We start from the raw sequence: 22525 nt of genomic DNA, 5'->3' as shown, positions 1-22525 counted from the left end.
TACACGGCAGTCCAGCCGTGAGGTTGCACCATCGCTTGATTGAACAGCGGGCTGGCTGCCTTGTGAGTACGAGGCTCTTTCCGGACCAGCAGCATGGCGTAAGATTGAATTTGCACGCAAACAACAGTTCAGTGTTAGCCCACTAATGGCTGGATTATTTCAAATATGTGAGAGGCATCGCACTGGATATTTTGAATTGTAAGCAGTATTTACTATGAACTGTGAAACGATTTTTGAACCACCGATCCCAGAATGCATAGTGCTATATCAGGAGGCCCACTGGGGCAATAAATACAGAGGTGTTACTAATCAGTGGTTTGGCTTCATTTTTTAGCGAGAACTCTGCCTGTGAACAAGGACGATGGAAGTCTGAAACGCGTCAGGCATTATTAATTGAACACTGAGTTTGCGTTTGTGCTGCAGCCTGATATTATTGCTGTTGAACGAGTGCATCCTATGCTTGGGCAATTGGGAACTTGAATTTATACACGGCAGTCCAGCCGTGAGGTTGCACCATCGCTTGATTGAACAGCGGGCCGGCTGCCTTGTGAGTACGAGGCTCTTTCCGGACCAGCAGCATGGCGTAAGATTGAATTTGCACACAAACAACCGTTCAGTGTTAGCCCACTAATAGCTGGATTATTTCAAATATGTGAGAGGCATCGCACTGGATATTTTGAATTGTAAGCAGTATTTACTATGAAGTGTGAAACAATTTTTGAACCACCGATCCCAGAATGCATAGTGCTTTATCAGAAGGCCCACTGGGGCAATAAATACAGAGGTGTTACTAATCAGTGGTTTGGCTTCATTTTTTAGCGAGAACTCTGCCTGTGAACAAGGACGATGGAAGTCTGAAACGCGTCAGGCATTATTGATTGAACACTGAGTTTGGGTTTGTGCTGCAGCCTGATATTATTGCTGTTGGACGAGTGCATCCTATGCTTGGGCAATTGGGAACTTGAATTTAGACACGGCAGTCCAGCCGTGAGGTTGCACCATCGCTTGATTGAACAGCGGGCCGGCTGCCTTGTGAGTACGAGGCTCTTTCCGGACCAGCAGCATGGCGTAAGATTGAATTTGCACGCAAACATTAGTTCAGTGTTAGCCCACTAATGGCTGGATTATTTCAAATATGTGAGAGGCATCGCACTGGATATTTTGAATTGTAAGCAGTATTTACTATGAACTGTGAAGCGATTTTTAAACCACCGATCCCAGAATACATAGTGCTTTATCAGGAGGCCCATTGGGGCAATAAATACAGAGGTGTTACTAATCAGTGGTTTGGCTTCATTTTTTAGCGAGAACTCTGCCTGTGAACAAGGACGATGGAAGTCTGAAACGCGTCAGGCAATATTGATTGAACACTGAGCTTGCGTTTGTGCTGCAGCCTGATATTATTGCTGTTGGACGAGTGCATCCTATGCTTGGGCAATTGGGAACTTGGATTTATACACGGCAGTCCAGCCGTGAGGTTGCACCATCGCTTGATTGAACAGCGGGCCGGCTGCCTTGTGAGTACGAGGCTCTTTCCGGACCAGCAGCATAGTGTAAGATTGAATTTGCACGCAAACAACAGTTCAGTGTTAGCCCACTAATGGCTGGATTATTTTAAATATGTGAGAGGCATCGCACTGGATATTTTGAATTGTAAGCAGTATTTACTATGAACTGTGAAACGATTTTTGAACCACCGATCCCAGAATGCATTGTGCTTTATCAGGAGGCCCACTGGGGCAATAAATACAGAGGTGTTACTAATCAGTGGTTTGGCTTCATTTTTTAGCGAGAACTCTGCCTGTGAACAAGGACGATGGAAGTCTGAAACGCATCAGGCATTATTGATTGAACACTGAGTTTGCGTTTGTGCTGCAGCCTGATATTATTGCTGTTGGACGAGTGCATCCTATGCTTGGGTAATTGGGAACTTGAATTTATACACGGCAGTCCAGCCGTGAGGTTGTACCATCGCTTGATTGAACTGTGGGCCGGCTGCCTTGTGAGTACGAGGCTCTTTCCGGACCAGCAGCATGGCGTAAGATTGAATTTGTACGCAAACAACAGTTCATTGTTAGCCCACTAATGGCTGGATTATTTCAAATATGTGAGAGGCATCTCACTGGATATTTTGAATTGTAAGCAGTATTTACTATGAACTGTGAAACGATTTTTGAACCACCGATCCCAGAATGCATCGTGCTTTATCAGGAGGCCCACTGGGGCAATAAATACAGAGGTGTTACTAATCAGTCGTTTGGCTTCATTTTTTAGCGAGATCTCTGCCTGTGAACAAGGACGATGGAAGTCTGAAACGCGTCAGGCATTATTGATTGAACACTGAGTTTGCGTTTGTGCTGCAACCTGATATTATTGCTGTTGGACGAGTGCATCCTATGCTTGGGCAATTGGGAACTTTAATTTATACACAGCAGTCCAGCCGTGAGGTTGCACCATCGCTTGATTGAACAGCGGGCCGGCTGCCTTGTGAGTACGAGGCTCTTTCCGGACCAGCAGCATGGCGTAAGATTGAATTTGCACACAAACAACAGTTCAGTGTTAGCCCACTAATGGCTGGATTATTTCAAATATGTGAGAGGCATCACACTGGATATTTTGAATTGTAAGCAGTATTTACTATGAACTGTAAAACAATTTTTGAACCACCGATCCCAGAATGCATAGTGCTATATCAGGAGGCCCACTGGGGCAATAAATACAGAGGTGTTACTAATCAGTGGTTTGGCTTCATTTTTTAGTGAGAACTCTGCCTGTGAACAAGGACGATGGAAGTCTGAAACGCGTCAGGCATTATTGATTGAACACTGAGTTTGCGTTTGTGCTGCAGCCTGATATTATTGCTGTTGGACGAGTGCATCCTATGCTTGGGCAATTGGGAACTTGAATTTATACACGGCAGTCCAGCCGTGAGGTTGCACCATCGCTTGATTGAACAGCGGGCTGGCTGCCTTGTGAGTACGAGGCTCTTTCCGGACCAGCAGCATGGCGTAAGATTGAATTTGCACGCAAACAACAGTTCAGTGTTAGCCCACTAATGGCTGGATTATTTCAAATATGTGAGAGGCATCGCACTGGATATTTTGAATTGTAAGCAGTATTTACTATGAACTGTGAAACGATTTTTGAACCACCGATCCCAGAATGCATAGTGCTATATCAGGAGGCCCACTGGGGCAATAAATACAGAGGTGTTACTAATCAGTGGTTTGGCTTCATTTTTTAGTGAGAACTCTGCCTGTGAACAAGGACGATGGAAGTCTGAAACGCGTCAGGCATTATTAATTGAACACTGAGTTTGCGTTTGTGCTGCAGCCTGATATTATTGCTGTTGAACGAGTGCATCCTATGCTTGGGCAATTGGGAACTTTAATTTATACACGGCAGTCCAGCCGTGAGGTTGCACCATCGCTTGATTGAACAGCGGGCTGGCTGCCTTGTGAGTACGAGGCTCTTTCCGGACCAGCAGCATGGCGTAAGATTGAATTTGCACGCAAACAACAGTTCAGTGTTAGCCCACTAATGGCTGGATTATTTCAAATATGTGAGAGGCATCGCACTGGATATTTTGAATTGTAAGCAGTATTTACTATGAACTGTGAAACGATTTTTGAACCACCGATCCCAGAATGCATAGTGCTTTATCAGGAGGCCCACTGGGGCAATAAATACAGAGGTGTTACTAATCAGTGGTTTAGCTTCATTTTTTAGCGAGAACTCTGCCTGTGAACAAGGACGATGGAAGTCTGAAACGCGTCAGGCATTATTGATTGAACACTGAGTTTGCGTTTGTGCTGCAGCCAGATATTATTGCTGTTGGACGAGTGCATCCTATGCTTGGGCAATTGGGAACTTGAATTTATACACGGCAGTCCAGCCATGAGGTTGCACCATCGCTTGATTTTAACAGCGGGCCGGCTGCCTTGTGAGTACGAGGCTCTTTCCGGACCAGCAGCATGGCGTAAGATTGAATTTGCACGCAAACAAAAGTTCAGTGTTAGCCCACTAATGGCTGGATTATTTCAAATATGTGACAGGCATCGCACTGGATATTTTGAATTGTAAGCAGTATTTACTATGAACTGTGAAACGATTTTTGAACCACCGATCCCAGAATGCATAGTGCTCTATCAGGAGGCCCACTGGGGCAATAAATACAGAGGTGTTACTAATCAGTGGTTTGGCTTCATTTTTTAGCGAGAACTCTGCCTGTGAACAAGGACGATGGAAGTCTGAAACGCGATAGGCATTATTGATTGAACACTGAGTTTGCGTTTGTGCTGCAGCCTGATATTATTGCTGTTGGACGCGTGCATCCTATGCTTGGGCAATTGGGATCTTGAATTCATACACGGCAGTCCAGCCGTGAGGTTGCACCATCGCTTGATTGAACTGTGGGCCGGCTGCCTTGTGAGTACGAGGCTCTTTCTGGACCAGCAGCATGGCGTAAGATTGAATTTGCACGCAAACAACAGTTCAGGGTTAGCCCACTAATGGCTGGATTATTTCAAATATGTGAGAGGCATCGCACTGGATATTTTGAATTGTAAGCAGTATTTACTATGAACTGTGAAACGATTTTTGAACCACCGATCCCAGAATGCATAGTGCTTTATCAGGAGGCCCACTGGGGCAATAAATACAGAGGTGTTACTAATCAGTGGTTTGGCTTCATTTTTTAGCGAGAACTCTGCCTGTGAACAAGGACGATGGAAGTCTGAAACGCGTCAGGCATTATTGATTGAACACTGAGTTTGCGTTTGTGCTGCAGCCTGATATTATTGCTGTTGGACGAGTGCATCCTATGCTTGGGCAATTGGGAACTTGAATTTATACACGGCAGTCCAGCCGTGAGGTTGCACCATCGCTTGATTGAACAGCCGGCCGGCTGCCTTGTGAGTACGAGGCTCTTTCCGGACCAGCCGCATGCAGTAAGATTGAATTTGCACGCAAACAACAGTTTAGTGTTAGCCCACTAATGGCTGGATTATTTGAAATATGTGAGAGGCATCGCACTGGATATTTTGAATTGTAAGCAGTATTTAGTATGAACGGTGAAACGATTTTTGAACCACCGATCCCAGAATGCATAGTGTTTTATCAGGAGGCCCACTGGGGCAATAAATACAGAGGTGTTACTAATCAGTGGTTTAGCTTCATTTTTTAGCGAGAACTCTGCCTGTGAACAAGGACGATGGAAGTCTGAAACGCGTCAGGCATTATTGATTGAACACTGAGTTTGCGTTTGTGCTGCAACCTGATATTATTGCTGTTGGACGAGTGCATCCTATGCTTGGGCAATTGGGAACTTGAATTTATACACGGCAGTCCAGCCGTGAGGTTGCACCATCGCTTGATTGAACAGCGGGCCGGCTGCCTTGTCAGTACGAGGCTCTTTCCAGACCAGCAGCATGGCGTAAGATTGAATTTGCACACAAACAACAGTTCAGTGTTAGCCCACTAATGGCTGGATTATTTCAAATATGTGAGAGGCATCGCACTGGATATTTTGAATTGTAAGCAGTATTTACTATGAACTGTGAAACAAATTTTGAACCACCGATCCCAGAATGCATACTGCTTTATCAGGAGGCCCACTGGGGCAATAAATACAGAGGTGTTACTAATCAGTGGTTTGGCTTCATTTTTTAGCGAGAACTCTGCCTGTGAACAAGGACGATGGAAGTCTGAAACGCGTCAGGCATTATTGATTGAACACTGAGTTTGCGTTTGTGCTGCAGCCTGATATTATTGCTGTTGGACGAGTGAATCCTATGCTTGGGCAATTGGGAACTTGAATTTAGACACGGCAGTCCAGCCGTGAGGTTGCACCATCGCTTGATTAAACAGCGGGCCGTCTGCCTTGTGAGTACGAGGCTCTTTCCGGACCAGCAGCATGGCGTAAGATTGAATTTGCACGCAAACAACAGTTCAGTGTTAGCCCACTAATGGCTGGATTATTTCAAATATGTGAGAGGCATCGCACTTGATATTTTGAATTGTAAGCAGTATTTACTATGAACTGTGAAACGATTTTTGAACCACCGATCCCAGAATGCATAGTGCTTTATCAGGAGGCCCACTGGGGCAATAAATACAGAGGTGTTACTAATCAGTGGTTTAGCTTCATTTTTTAGCGAGAACTCTGCCTGTGAACAAGGACGATGGAAGTCTGAAACGCGTCAGGCATTATTGATTGAACACTGAGTTTGCGTTTGTGCTGCAGCCTGATATTATTGCTGTTGGACGAGTGCATCCTATGCTTGGGCAATTGGGAACTTGAATTTATACACGGCAGTCCAGCCATGAGGTTGCACCATCGCTTGATTGAACAGCGGGCCGGCTGCCTTGTGAGTACGAGGCTCTTTCCGGACCAGCAGCATGGCGTAAGATTGAATTTGCACACAAACAACAGTTCAGTGTTAGCCCACTAATGGCTGGATTATTTCAAATATGTGAGAGGCATCGCACTGGATATTTTGAGTTGTAAGCAGTATTTACTATGAACTGTGAAACGATTTTTGAACCACCGATCCCAGAATGCATAGTGCTTTATCAGGAGGCCCACTGGGGCAATAAATACAGAGGTGTTACTAATCAGTGGTTTGGCTTCATTTTTTAGCCAGAACTCTGCCTGTGAACAAGGACGATGGAAGTCTAAAACGCGTCAGGCATTATTGATTGAACACTGAGTTTGCGTTTGTGCTGCAGCCTGATATTATTGCTGTTGGACGAGTGCATCCTATGCTTGGGCAATTGGGAACTTGAATATATATATATATATATATATATATATATATATATATATATATATATATATATATATATATATATATATATATATTCACTGAAAAAACCATAGGTTTCAGACATGTTATAGTTAGCGAAAATTTTACTGAGAAAAAACCAATGAAATTCCCCGTTATAGTTAGTGCAGGCAACTATAACTCACGCGACCGCAATCTTCTGCTGATGCTAATACTGTATTTAGACACTTATTTGCCCATGTCTTCTTCCATAAATTTTTAGCTATACATATATTACAAATATTTTTTTTTCATAAAGACACATATGTCATCAGCAGAAGATTGCGGTCGCGTGAGTTATAGTTGCCTGCACTAACTATAACGGGGGAATTTCATTGGTTTTTTATCAGTAAAATTTCCGCTAACTATAACATGTCTGAAACCTATGGTTTTTTCAGTGAATTTGCAAGGTTTTTTAAATGCTAATTCCTAACTATAACGTGTGTGAAACCTATGGTTTTTTCAGTGAATTTGTACGGTTTTTTAAATGCTAAGTTACTTTACGCCATTCGTGGTGTGCACGCCCACTTAACGCAGTTCGTGCCGTACACGCAAGGTGCCCACGTTACGCACCGTGCGCACATGGAGGACATATTATGCGCTTCCTTGTGATAGGTAATCTGTTAAATTTAATTTGGAAGTGATGACAATAATATGCCATGCACAGTGTGTTTTTTTTTTTTTATTAAAATTTTTAGCGTAAGCGCACCGTACGCGTACGGTAAGCGTAATCGGCGAAATTTCAAAAAATAAAAATTTACCGTTTTTGGCCTTGGGGGATCTTTGAGGACTCAACTAACATGGCTATGTGCATGGGCGCTGTCTAAACAGCCCCTTTATATGTTTTTTGCCTTTGTTTACAGCCCCCCCCCTCAGAGTGCGAGAGAGAAAATGGCGGCCGCCGCTTCCTGGTTTCGACCGATTCGAATGTTTACTTAGATGTAACAGCCAATCAGAATCGCGCTCGCGCACGCCACCGTACGCGTACGGTAAGCTTACGGTAAGCGTACCGTAAGCTGGCTCAGATATATATATTGATTTAAAGGCTATTTTCTCAGAATATACTGAACAGATTTACACCAAACCTACAAAAGGCACTTCCTTGACCTGAGGACTACCTCTCTGCCAAATTTCTAGTAATTCTGTTCAGCCATTCGGGCTGTAGCCCTGCCTAAAGGTCCTATGGAAAAATGCATGGGAAAAACGCGTTTTGGGACCCCCCTTTTATCTCAGCCCCCGCTTGACGAATCCCCCCGAGACTCTCAGGGTAGGAGCGGAGCGTAGCGCCCCACCTATTTTGAGAAATTTGCGAGGATTCGTCGACCGGCGCCAAAGTTATTCAAAATAGAATGTTGCGGATTTCCTATGGAAACAGGGTCCTAACTATAACTACCTACTGGCGACCGCCAGTAGGTAATATATATATATATATATATATATCCCCAAAACAACAGTCCCTGTTCTGGAGCCCAAGACCCTTCAAGGCGGCCTCACACACTGGGCACGGAGCAGCCCCGCAAAACAACCCCTGTAAACGCAAAGACGTGAGGCCCAATACTGCAACAGAGGTTTAATATCCAAGTTTAGCAGCGTCTGCTTCCATATTCCGACGTTTCGGCATACTAGCCTTGTTCACAGATGGAAGTAACAAACACTCAGGTGCGCTCGGGCGTGCTCTTATACAGATTAGATCACGTGACTGTATTAACTTTACTTCAAATCCCACAGTGCAGTGTGTCAGTACATAAAATAGCTCCTCAGATGTTATATATATATATATATATATATATATATATATATATATATATATATTTCTTGTTTCTCTTCAAAAAGCATTTTTTCTTTTGCCAATATCTTTGGCGCCATTTGACGAATCTTCGCACAATTTTCAAAACTAATGGTTCACTCACGTCAGCTCTTGTCTTGTAAGTTTCGGGGTGATTCGTCAAGCAGGGGCCGAGAAAAAAGGGGGATCTCAAAACATGTTATCGTCATGTTAATTTCCATATGGGTTTTGGAACAGGCTGCAGCCTGAACTGCTGGATGGAATTACACCAAATTTGCCCAAAATGTAGCTCTTGGTTCAGAAAGAGCCCTTTTTTTAAATGGTGTAAATCCGTTCAGTAGTTGCTAGGAAATTCAAGAAATAGAAATTTATACATCTGAGCACCGAGGAGGATTTGCGAACCCTCCCGAGCACGAGCTTCATTCTGTTTGGCTGCCAACACTCCAAACCAAGAAGTGTTGGCACCCATCTTGTCCAAGAAAACAGTAAAATAAAGATAAAGAACAAGAAAAGGGGGCAGAGTAAAAACACCTTGACTCCCTAGGCCTGCTCAGGGCATCCCACAAGGACCCCCAGGCCCCCAAAAAACATATATTTTTTTAAATCGGCCGATTTCGCGCTGGGTGCACGAATCTGCCCCCAAAAATGAAAAAATAAATGAAGCGCGGGCTCCCGCCCTTCGTTTTGTATAAGCTCCTGGGTACAAGAGGATAGCATTGGCTTCCTTTTATTGGATTATGAGTAAATTATTAGTACATCTGCATTTCTGAATCATGGCTATAGAATTTTTCATTGATCACGAGTGGGCCACTAAGACTGTTATTCCTAGGAGAGTTAAAAAGACTCCTGAAGTGAATCCCTGGATTTACAGGATGCGTATTTTTATGTGAAAATTTTCCTCAATCATCTACAATTTCAATGCGTTTGACTTGAGGGGAGGCACTTTGAGGTCAATATCCTGCTGTTCTACCTCAAGACTGCTCCCTGTGTGTTCCCAAAAGTGGTAGCTTTTTTGCTGGTTTCGTTTAATCTCCAGGGAAAAGGAGTTATGCTTACTTGGACACTGGCTCCTGCATGCGCTTTCAAAATGTCAGCTTTTTCAGCAGATGGAAGCAGATTTCAATGTCACCCAGACTCATGGATATTGACTGAACATTGCAAAATGGATCCAGCAATGGATATGACATTTAAACGGGAGAGAATTCGCACAGACCTTAACAAGGTTTTCCATCTCAATGCTTAAGCAGTTAAATTGTGAAAATTGACTCTAAACACCATGTAGAACCAATTGCTTCCAGTAAGACAATGGCTCAAACTCCAGGGACACATGGCTACTTGTGTTTTTAGGGGTGGGCGTAACTCATGTAATTTGCTGCAGCATAATTATGTGAAATGACAGCAAAATTATGTAAAATTATGCAGAATTTTGTGAAGAACAACATCCGGCATTTAGCACTATTTTCTTAGTGTTAAATGCAGCCAAACACAGCAGCAGCCACCAGGTGCATCTCTCGCTAAATTCATTATTCCTGTGCTTCTGCAGTTGGATTTTTTCTCAATTTACACATTATTACATGAATGGGTCTAATTGCATAATTTTGGGAAATTTCTCTTCAAAAGGAAAATTGCTGCAATTACTCCTACTAGCCCACGTAGTTAAAATTTTGCCGAGGCCTAGTGTTCTTACAGTGCATTGGGCAAGATTACACCTAGGCCCCTTTTGACACACCTTTACTCTTTCTGAAATTCCAAATCAGATGATTTGTTGTTCCAATAAAACAAGAGATCAGAAGAGCTCTCAAGTAGTGGTGAATCCCAGAATCTCTGTCCAAAGAAGTATCTCTTCAACAAGACGCCCCAAAGGTTTTGACAACGGGTGCAAGTGCATTTTGAAAGGGGGGAACAATAAGTTTCATGTTTTGTCAGGCCAAATGGCCAATGCCAGAGAGCTGCCACTCCCTGAACTGGAGGAAGGTCACTGTACTACTGAGGCTGGTGATGTATTCTTTCCGTAATGGATTTAGACAATATGGTAATTGTAGCTTAATTGAAAACCAAAGTGGGAACCAGATCCAAATAATTGAATGTGGTAGCATTTTAATTGTTCCAATAGGTATAGTTTCACCATTTATCTCTGGTGACAACTCACATAAAGAGGTTAGACAATGTGATAGTAACTGATACATTCAGTGAAATTTTTCTCTCCTCTCAGATGACATTGTCTAAAGTGACCTTTCAAAATCCATGCAGGATGTTTGGCAAAACCCTTCTGGATCTGGATACAATCCACAAGTTCTGAGGTTTTGTTGCATTAGCAGATGGTGGTGGTAGTTCAATTCCGGCAGAGAATACCATTTTGTCACTTTCTGAAGTCCGTTGCAGTTGCGGATTCTTGGATTTTCCATTTATCCCTCTCCTTTGGAATTCATCAACATTGTCCTTTCCTAGAGGATGTCGATCTCGGTTTGGATGTTGAAAGTAGGGGGTTGCAGAATAAAGGATTGCCTATCCATCTAGCGTTAGCTATTCAATACTCTCGTAAGCCTTCCACTTTAAAGTTATGTGGGCAACATTGAAGACATTTTCAAACATTGAGCAGGCTCTATAGCCTCTCTCCTGAGGAATGTAAGCTCAATGAAACATTACAATTTCTCTAGCAGGGGTATGAAAAATATCTTACTATTTCCACCTTGCGCCCTCAATGGGCACCTATCAGAGTGTTCAGGAACCATTGGGGAAATGTATCAGAGAAGGAAGATTTGGTGTCGTGCTTTTTGATAAGTTTTCCCCTTTCTCATCCAGTGCTTTAAATTTTGTATACTTTATGGGAATTACTATTGGTTCTAAAACCTCAGCTCCCCACCCCTTTCAAACCCCTTTCTCTGGTGAACCTGAACTTTTTGCCAATGAAGATTGTTTACTTGGTGGTGATAACATCCACCCAGAGAATTGTGAGCTTGGTGCCCTTATCAATAGAAGCCTTTTCCTCTCCTTCTTTGAGGATGGAGTTGTGCTCAAACTCGATTCATCATTCATACCCAATGTCGCCTCCGTGGTATTCCCCTAAACATTTACCTTTCACTCTCTTACAATACAAAAACATTTCTAAAGTGCACAGCTTCTTCCAAAGAGTTGTCCCAGACCTAGCGGTCTAGGCCCTTACTTTGCTGAACTTGTTTTTGTTAGCACTAGGACCCTGTGCACTTTATCCTTGCCGAGGAGTAGAAAAGTGCCCTCTCCTTACAACATAGTAAAATTGTCACATTTGGTTTACTTGAAAGTCACTAGTAAATGGAACTACATATACCCAGGGCCTGTAAATAAAATGCTACTCTTGGGCAGCAGCACTCATTGCGCCACCCATTAAAACAGCGTTTTAGATGCCTATGACCTGCCAGTGCAGCTAGCGGTGCAAATTCAAACTAAAATTTTGACTTGGCAAAATAATTCCTTTGCCAGGCCTAAACCTTGCTTTTTATTACTTATAAATCACCCCTATGGTAGACTCTAAAGGCTCACAAGGCAAGAAGCTATTGCAATCAAACGCTCTACTGTCTTCATACAATGAAATATGCAACACACCAGTCATTCAGTCATTCAGTTGTGCAAAGGTTTTTTTCTGCTTGCAAATGGCCAGATGTATCAAACCCTGTTTGCAATTCAGTAACTTATTGTCAAATCACAAATAGGGTTTGCCATTCTGTGTTAGGAAGAGGCCTGTTTAAGGGCGTCCCTTCCTAATACCGAAAGGCAGCGATATGTAAGAATGTTGTGCAACCAGGAATGTGGTTGCAAAACATTGGCAGTTACCACTAACTGCAGGTGGGTGGTCACATATTGGGAAATGGTAAGGAGTCCCCAAAAGACCGCTTCCCATTTGTGAATGTGGGCGCCAACATTTTTTAAGAGCAGGCAGTGGTCCCAAGGAACACTGCCTAGTCTTAATAAATGAAAAGGTAGCTTTTCATTTTTATTTTTGAAATGCATCCTATTTTCCTTTAAGGAAAACGGGCCGCATTACAAAATATATATCTCTTTTAAGGTCGAGCATTCAAGACCTCTTGTATATACTTTAGTATATATACCTTAGTATACACTTATATGTGTATGTACTTTGTGGGCTCTGGAGATCAGCCCTAGGACTTGTCTGCTTCCGCTCAGGAACTTTTTTTCTGTTCAACTGCCTCTATTTAACTGTCTTGATAGAAAACGACTAGCAGAGGTCAGTAAAATACCAGGATGGCTTTCTGCTGAAGGCCTTTCTCTTTTTTATTTTCCTGGAAACTACCTCTATTTAACTTTCGTGATAGAAAACGACCAGCAGAGGTCAGTAAAATACCAGAATCACTTTAGCATTCTCTAGATTTCAGTCCATAGAAATTGTTTTCCACAAGCACCCGTACATAATAATATTTTTTTCAAATCTTGTATTTTCAGTGCTATGACCACCGAAGGCCCTGCTTTTAGATTAAAAACAGAGCTTAAGACTATACCATTTCCTGCTGTAAGTCAATATTTCTCTCCATGTGTTCCCATACCTGGCATGTCACGCAGTTTGGTGCTTACTTTCCCTCCATGTTAAAGACCAGTAGATGTTTCAGCACCCAGGCCAATGTGCTGCATAGCTAAATACATATAAGGTCCCAAAGGCGAGACTGATTGCATTGCAAATGCTTGTTTTTAAAAGCAATCACAGACATGGTGGTCTGCTGACACCAAAAGGCCACCATCCCAGTAATTGTAGCCATTGACAATGGGCCGCAAATTGCGACTTTTCTCATGAATATTGATGAGGCAGGTCCATATGCGATCCACTGTGAATCGCTAACAGTGTCAAACACACTTTTGTAGATTGCAGTTTGTGATTTCCTAATAGCAAACTGCGAAATCTCACACTTGGGAAACCGCAAACACGGACTTCGTACATCTGGCCCTCAGTTTCACTGACCATATTTGTGTATTATGGCCTAAGGAGAACTGACAGTGTACACAAATGTCAGCACTTCCAGTGATACACCCCCTCTGTAATCAAGAATATGAGAACACTGGAAGGTAAGGAAACATGAAATCATCCACAAAAGGTGTCAAAATGTGTTTTATTGGAAACAAATGCGACATTCAAGGTAGAAAGTGTGCGAATGCAACCGTAGCTTCTGCCAAGAGCATACTATGAGCTGTCATGGAAATATCTGAGCTGACGTTATTACTGAACTGAAGACATTTTGTCCCATTACCGAAATGAATAGCTCTTTTGACAGTTCTGTACATTTCGCAAACTGGCATATCCAAGCAAGCGGCAGAATTCGAAACTATAAGAAATGATCAAAATGAGCGATAATGTTAGCAAGAAATCAATCTCAGTTATTGTAACCTTCCCCAATGCTTTAGAGGATAAATAAATTCCACAGAGCTCTAGACATTCAATCCAATTCACAAATTCCCGAATTATTGTTTTCGAAACCACGTTTGACTGAACTGCAAATTTTTAAACGGGGGGCATGAGATGAATCGAAGCCTGGCAGGGTATAGGAAATGCCACCTGAATAAGAAATATGCCTAGCCCAGCTAGGAGCATTTGCCTGCAAGATCTGTATTACTTTTGCCCCGCAACAGAACCCATCACTACCTCGAACCGTAGACTGGTCTCCCTATGCCCTTCACCATCCAAGAAAGGACTAGAATAAAGGGCAAGGGATGCAGGGACGGACATACAGATGTGGCGCGTGCCGGAGCAGGCAAACACATGCTCAGAAGCCTTTCCAGTGTATGATGATGACATCAAGCAGAAGGATGTCCGGGAATCAGCTCTAATATGTTGGGGCTGAAACACCGAAACTAGGTGTGCGTTCTCCAAAACACACAGGGCCAGATGTATCAAGGGCTTGCGCTTGGTCAAACAAGGTGATGCAAGGCAAGGCAAGCCCTTAAGTCTCATTTACTATTTACTTTTTATTTTATTTTATGCGTGTTTATATAGCGTTTCACAATAGGAACAGTAATGATGCATGAGGAGAAAATTACAAGTGAGCATGTTACAAAAGCAAACGTTACGTTACATGAGGCAATAGTGACAATTGTGCATGTATCAAGAGAAAACAAAATACAAGAGGTAGCAAACGATACGTTACAAGAGGAAAAGTGACGTTTGCATGTTACAAAAGAGTACAAAATACAAGCAGAAGTATAATACTGCAATAAATGGCAGACACTCAAAACACAAGAACAAACGTTACGTTACATGAGGCAATGGTGGCAATTGTGTATGTATCAAGAGCAAACAAAATACAAGAGGTAGCAAACGATACGTTACAAGAGGAAAAAGTGACATGTGTGCATATTACAAAAGTGTACAAAGTAAAAGTAGAGGTATAATACTGCAATAAATGGCAGACACTCAAAACACAAGAACAAACGTTACGTTACATGAGGCAATGGTGGCAATTGTGTATGTATCAAAAGCAAACAAAATACAAGAGGTAGCAAATGATATGTTACAAGAGGAAAAGTGACGTTTGCATGTTACAAAAGAGTACAAAATACAAGCAGAAGTATAATACTGCAATAAATGGCAGACACTCAAACCACAAGAACACACTGGGAACAGAATTTCCTATAATGGAAGGACTTCCTTCAGATAATAGAGAGGGCGTGAATTACATTTGGAAGTGTCTTTGAAGGAGGAGAGCTTCGAGGTCAGTTTTGAAAGCCTGGGAAGAGGTGATGGTCCGGAGCTGAGGCGGAAGTGAGTTCCAGATTCTCACCGCGATGCCTGAAAAGGATTGGGCCATCGATCTTTCCTTCTTGAAAGTGGGAGGTTGAAGCAATACATTTTCCGCATTACGTGATGGTCTAGAGCCTCCAGAGAGTTTCACTTTATTCGCCAGGTAGCGAGGAGAGGAGGAGTGCAAGGCTTTGTGGGTGATACAGGCATTCTTGTAGATAGATCTTGCCTCGATGGGAAGCCAACGGAGGGTGGATAAAATGGGTGTGAAGTGGTTGTTTCTTTTGGCCCCATATATGAAACGAGCTGCTGAATGGAGAACAGATTTAAGGGGGGATAGGTGGGATTTGGGGAGGCCAGTAAGAAGAGAATTGCAGTAGTCCAGTCTGGAGAGAACCAGCGATTGGACCAGGGTTTTAAGGTCTTGCTCCGGGAAGAAGCAACGAATCCCCCAAAGAAGGCGCAGTTGGTATCGAGCAGACTTTGCAATGGAATTGATGTGGGAGAGTAGATTGAGTTTTTTGTTGAGTATGACACCAAGGGATTTGCACTGTCGACAATGATGGGTTTTTTGTTAAGTAGAAGTAGAAGAACTATACCACACCGGTACACCCTGCATGGGTTGGCGTGACACAGTAAATCTGGAGTAATGCAAGGAAGCACAAGTCACTGCTTTGCGCTTCTTTGCCCCAGGAAGATGCTCCATAGGTGGAGCGTGGGGGTTTTCCATGCATCCACACGTGGTTTTTGGTGCATTCCCAGAGTTACTAAGACAAGTAAACCTGGCAATGCATCAAAATGATACCCCTTCCCAGGTGAGGCGTAAGAGAAATATGTTTATATTTCTCCTCATTATTTCCTCTTTCTTCATGTGCTGTATTCTGCATCACACATAGAGAGAGGTAAATGCCTCTGAGGATTGTTTTTGTGCAAGAAGCTGTCCTTTCCTGCACAAAAACTATCCTGCCTGTAAAGCAGGCACCCTTGTACCATGGAGCAAAGGTGCCTGCATTGGCGCTTTGGAGCTAAAAATATGCCAGTGCAGAAAGAGAGCAGGAATGCACCATATGTTAGTATTTATGGTGCAGTCTGCTCTCTACATTTGACGCAGTGCAGCAAGTTGTCTTGCTGCATTGCACCAAATGTTGTTAAATCTGAAAATACCTCTATACATTATTTTTAATAATTATTGTTGTATATTATTTGTTTTTTTTCTTTAGCTGTAAATTCATTTTTCAATTCAAATTTCTGAAAAATAATTTACATTTAATTTCCATTTATTAATGTATTCAATCAAAACTAAATTCATAATGCTGCAGCATTTTAAATTTTGTTCTACCTTTAAATTAAATGAATGAAGTATAGGGAAACATAAAAAAGTGTATTGTTACATTAACTTTTACATTCTAAAAATGGTACTTAAATATTTTATAATTAAATAATAAATATGTGCTACTTGTATTTATTTTTAATAATAAATTATATTTATTTATATTTGTAACTATTTTAATTTTAATTGAATTTGATTTTCTATTGGTTTTAATTTGAATTCCCTTCTTCCATTGTTGTCGAAGGATGGTGGGCTGTTACAGTACCAGTGATAGGCCAAGTGTGGTGCTGGACTTAATACTCTTTTTTTATTGGTAACTCAGATCTTGTGAATAAGGAAAAAGTAATACACCTAACCAAAAGTGTAAATTACTCAAAAGTGTTTAAGTTACCATTGTTAATCGGGCACTTGGTTAATAGCCAAAAATGGTAAAGTTACTCAAAAGTGTAAGCTACCTTAGTGAAACAGGCCCCATATGATGAACCTAAAAACAGGCTTAAGAAGCACTACCAGGAAAGGGTCTTTGGCTCCACCCACATGTTGGTATCCAAGAGTACACATTTTGATTGGGCAAAAGTGGTTGCCCTTCACATAGCTGTGATCACTTTGTTTATTTATCCAGGTGCCCAGTTTTTCTCTGGCAGCAGCACAGATGAAAGAAGGACTGTCCTTAACTTTAGAGTTCAAAGTACAGTTATGTGTTTAGAAACACAGGGCTACACTATTCATCATGGATATTTAGGTCTGGCTTGACAATGCAATTTTGTGATCAACACAAAATAGCTTTTGGACTCCTACTCAGTGAGGGGCTTAGGCTCCACCCACATGCTGGTTCCCTCAGTACAGGTTATTCAGTCTGTGAGCTTTCACTAAAAAGATTGCCTTTATTGCTCTTTTTGACTAGTCTTAAAGTTTATACTCGACACAGCAGGACTCAGCATTGGTTATTATGGGAAATGATGATGACTATAGGGCCTGATTTCATTACTATGCTATGATATGGGAAAAGCACTAGGCCTGGCATATTTATTGTGAAAACAATATGTTAAAGTCAATAGGCAATCAAACATGGATTTTTATTCCTGTATTAAAGGCTACTGTTAGGTATTCGGTCGCATGAAATCTCACAGAATACTGTACTAGGCAATGGTTTTGGTGTTGTTCACCCAGTTTGACAAACAGTGGATATAGAAGTTTACTCTCTGAGAATCCTAGTTACGCCATCTTAACAGAGGTATTATTTTTGCCCTTGAAATGTAATGTCTGATGCCTCTGATCTATATGGGGCCCATGCAGTGAAGCTCAAGGGGTGTGCAATATAATCTATGTAGGAATTTGAAGTGTTTAAGACATAGCCGATAATTAGGGGAAACTGTGGTAGTGTGGGAGCAGCAGTGATGCCACTGCTGCTATGGGATGTCAGTGCCAAGCTCATCCTGCCACCCCTCCAGCGCTGAGGCACTATTTTCAGGATGGTGGCCTACATTGAAGGGGGGTGGGTGTCAAGAGCAGATCTCAGGCCTGGAGTCCGACAGGTTCTCATTGGAAAAAGTGGGGTGCACTTACCTACATGCCCTGCATAGTCTATGCTATAAGATGTCTAAGGGCTTTCTGGTCCTGGCCAACTTGATATGAAATATTATGACAAAGGCATTTGGTCTAGCTTATTAATTGTGAAAATCATATGTTAAAGTCAGTAAGCTTTAACAGTTGGTTGTTATTGCATTGTGTTATCGGGTATTTAAAGGTATTAGTCATAACAGACAAGGATTTTGGCCTTGCCCACCCACTCTGCCAACTACGCCCAGTCATGAGATCCAGGAGCAAAATGTTAACTTAAAATACAACTTTACCATTAAAGACGATTTGAAATGGATAATTTCTCAAACACCAAACAAGAAACCTTACCTGCTCCCAATCAAAGGTTAGCACATACTGTAATGTGATAAGGCAACCCAATTATATCCTATGGGAGAGGTAGGCCTCACAGTAATGAAAAATTATTTTGTGAGCTTTTCACTACCAGGATATGTAAAACGTAAAAGTATATGTCTTTTATGGGCATCCTCAATCCAGGCCATGCGCTCCCTCCTGAACCCTCCAAAACTCTTTTTTGCACAAGGAAAGCAGGGTCCTGTTCTTGGGTAAGCAACTGGTGGTTCAAGCTCCGAGGGACTGGTCCCCAAGAGTTAGTATGATCATATGACCCAAGTTAATGGTGCAGTTATGATATTAATGTTTCTAAATTGATAATGCATTGTAGATATTTACAGTGGACCCCACCTGTTACCGGAGTATTCTGGAACATTGGCGGCCATTCTAGGTCCAAGAGGGCATAAATACTGCTCCCTTTAGACCAAGCCCTAGACCATTCCCCTGCTAGGCAATCTTGCCTACTGAAGAAGATGGTCCTTGTCTCTATGAACTTACCTGAAGAACTGCAGACCAGTTCATCCAGCTGGTCCTTATTGGCAAGCGATAGTGGTAGCTGCTTAATGCCTCTCTTGGTGCAGTATATTTATTCAAAGACAACAACCGAGGAAAAAAGAAAACGAAGATAAAGTTAAGTACTTTAGAATCAAGACTTTCATGTGTGCACATGAGAAAGGAAATGAACAATATCTTATACAAACCCAAAGCTACTAGTAAGACAAAAGCTGCAGTTATTTTTGCTCTGAAGTGAACATTCAAGGGGAAGCATCAGTTTCCAAAACCTATGACTAAAAACACTCATGAAGTGATGCTAAAGAGACTAAGGACTAATTGGGTGCCTTGCACTCTCATACCAACCTACGTCTACAGGTAGCCAGCCCAGATATTGATAATTATACAGATGTATGAATGCAAATACAAAAACAATGTTTTTCAAGAGATATTGAAGAAAGCACCTTGGTAGTGCGACCATAGATGATCATCAGCCACACAGGTAAGCAGTTGGCTCTCTGTTATTGTTTTATGCCATTCCCCTCAGTAATCTACTTGGGTGAGTGTTCGCTCTCTTGGGCACGCATCAGGGGGAGTGGACAGTCTATCTTTATATATTCCTTCTTCTGGGCCAGACTCACAAGTTAGTCATACCAGTTCTGAAAATTTACCTAGCCCACATAGTGTAACTGGCCTGACCGATGGACGCCAACTGTGTATTTCTTTTGTGTTGTAATTCTTTATTGGAAAAACAAAGAAGCAGTAAATTCATAATACCAAACAGCAAAGAGGGGGGAGGGAGAGGCTGTGGCATGGGGGTTAATCAGGCAGAGCATACATTACATTCATATGTTGTCCTGAAGTGTATTATACCCCGGTAACAGGATCAAATTACTCAAGCTGCCTGGAGGTGTGGGGGGGTCCATTACATGGTTAGTGTCCAATAGAAGCGTCATCTTCTATCAGGCAGATTGAAGTGGGATGAAGAAGGAAGAAGGTTGTGTTATATTATGCGCAGGGTGCTAATGTTTGAGGGGAGGTTGATACTGCTGCAGATCATAGGGGTAGGCAATATCATGTGGTGTGTCTTGTCCAAGAAGAGACAGAAAGTGAGTGGAGGGTGAGAGGAGTAAGGTAGAGTAGTAAGAGGGGGAAGTAGGAAGGTAGGGGGAAACTGGGGGCAGGGTTTGCTGGGGGATGTGCATACGGTTGGAGGAGTGTCCACCTGTGGGAGGAGGGGGCTTATCCAGTGCAGTAGGCTGGTCACGGTGCAGCTCTTTCCCATTTTCACTGTGCCTTGTCATGGAGGAAGGGTGTCCATGTCTGTAGGAATATCTTTGTTCTATCTTGGAAGTTATATATGACATGCTCATGGGTGGCCACCTGAAACATCGACACCAGACACTCCCCTTGTGAAGAGGGCATGGGGGAGCACCAGTGGCAGAGAATGCAGAACTTGGCTGTTGCCAGGGCTGTGTGCAGGAGGCTGCGCTGAGTGCAGGAACGGTCCAGGGAGGCCCCCATGTCATGCAGTAGAATCAGGGAGTGGGGGAGAGTGTCATGGTCTTCCCTAACGTCCCTGAAGGGCTGAATTGAGTGGCAATCACATAATGTATGCATCAGGTCACAGTGATTGGCTGAACACTGCCAGCATTTTGCATGCAGCACGATTCCAGCATTTTCCAGTTAAGTCGAGGTCCAGTGCCATTCCTGCAGGGGCTCCATGGCCAACAGGAACAGTAGTGATGACAATGAGCAGCCCAGGCATGTTACTCTCCAGACCAGGAAAGGGTCCAACAGAAAGCCACCACAATTGACCCGTGCTATGCGGTTGTCATAGAGTCAACGGACATTGGTGATAAACTGATCTTCGCGCCCGGACATCTTAAAGGCGGTAAAGAGATCCCCCTACTCGTTCCTATCAAACGGCATTAAGAGATAGGGCAAGGGTCTCATCCGATAGCTCTTTAGCCTCCCATAGGGCATGTGCAAGGGTTGTTCCTGGAAGAGAAGCCGAAATCCACTTGCGTATGGTGTATTAGGGACAGGATCATTTTTCAAATGTGAGCCGCCAGCACGCCATCAAGGATTTTTATATCTCCATTGAGTAAGGATATGTGTCTATAGCTGCCGCACAGGAGGGGGTCTTTCCTCAGTTTGGGAAGGACTGCTATCACCATCTTATTCGCAATAGGGCCCAGAGAATCTGTCTGCTCTGCCTCCTGACAGGCAGCATGGAGCGAATCAATGACATCCCTTTCCGCCCATTTGTAAAACTCTGCAGAGAAGCTGTCCTCCCCTTGAGCCTTTTGTAGGAAAGCTTGGAGATGGCTTGTTCTATCTTAATCTTACTTATTTCCCTATCCAGTAGGGCCCGACCGAGAGACTGGGAAGATGCACACTCTCCAAAAAGGCCTCTAGTCTATCAGCACTGGCCGTAGTCTCCGCCATGTACAGAATCCAGTAAAAGGTTGCAAACTCATTAACTATGTCTTGCGAGAAGACACAGATGTCACCACCTGCCGAATGAATAGTGGGTATGGCCATAGCAGCCTCCTGTTGGTGCAGTTGAGCAGCCAAGAGGTGACCAGCCTTATCCCCTTGCCCATTCTGGCAGCCTTTAAGCAGCTGTAAAGAGTATTTGGCTTTGGATGTGTATAACTTGTTCGGGTCCACATGGACCTTCTTTAGCCACTGGTATGCTGAAGGTGAGGGGTTTGCAGTGTAACAGGGCATGAGGTTCGTAATCATACTGTTAGAACTAGGGGTCTCTAGTTGGCAGAGGTAGGTACCCTTGACCAAATAAGGACCCTTGCTTCTAGTCAGGGTATGGGGATACACTCCTAAAATAACCCCTGCTCACCCCCTTGGTAGCTTGGCACGAGCAGGCAGGCTTATCTCAGAGGCAGTGTGTAAAGCATTTGTGAACACATACAGTAATCCAGTGACAACACTACAGATGGACACCACACAGGTTTTTATATAAAAAATAAGTATTCTTTATATAGACTTATCACAAGACCACAAACGACAAAAATCCACAATGCTGTACTTTAAAAATGGTAGAAATAGCTTAGTTCTCTTAAGATGGTAAATGCGACACTTTAAGTTCAATGTACCTTTGGATGCGTAACGCTATACAACTAAAGTATTGCAGGGAAGGTGATGCGTCGGTTCCTTACATGCAAGAGCAGTGATGCGTCGGTTCCCTACTGCTGCATAGTGGATGATGATGCGTTGGTTCTTCTCAGCGTGGGGAGGTGATGCGTCAGTTTCTTACTGCGCTTCGGTGACGATGCGACCCACAACGCCGTGATGCGATGAAGATCCGGTGCAAAGAAACAAAATGGCGTCTTCTTGAGGATGCGACAACGATGTGTGCATGCCTGACAGCCGTGCAGCGACTCAATGAATCTTCTGAGCTGCGACAGGCCCAGCAA

The sequence above is a fragment of the Triturus cristatus genome, chromosome 5_1 (assembly GCF_964204655.1).
Source record: "Triturus cristatus chromosome 5_1, aTriCri1.1, whole genome shotgun sequence".
NCBI classification, from domain to species: Eukaryota; Metazoa; Chordata; class Amphibia; order Caudata; family Salamandridae; genus Triturus; species Triturus cristatus.
This window is presented reverse-complemented; position numbering follows the sequence as displayed.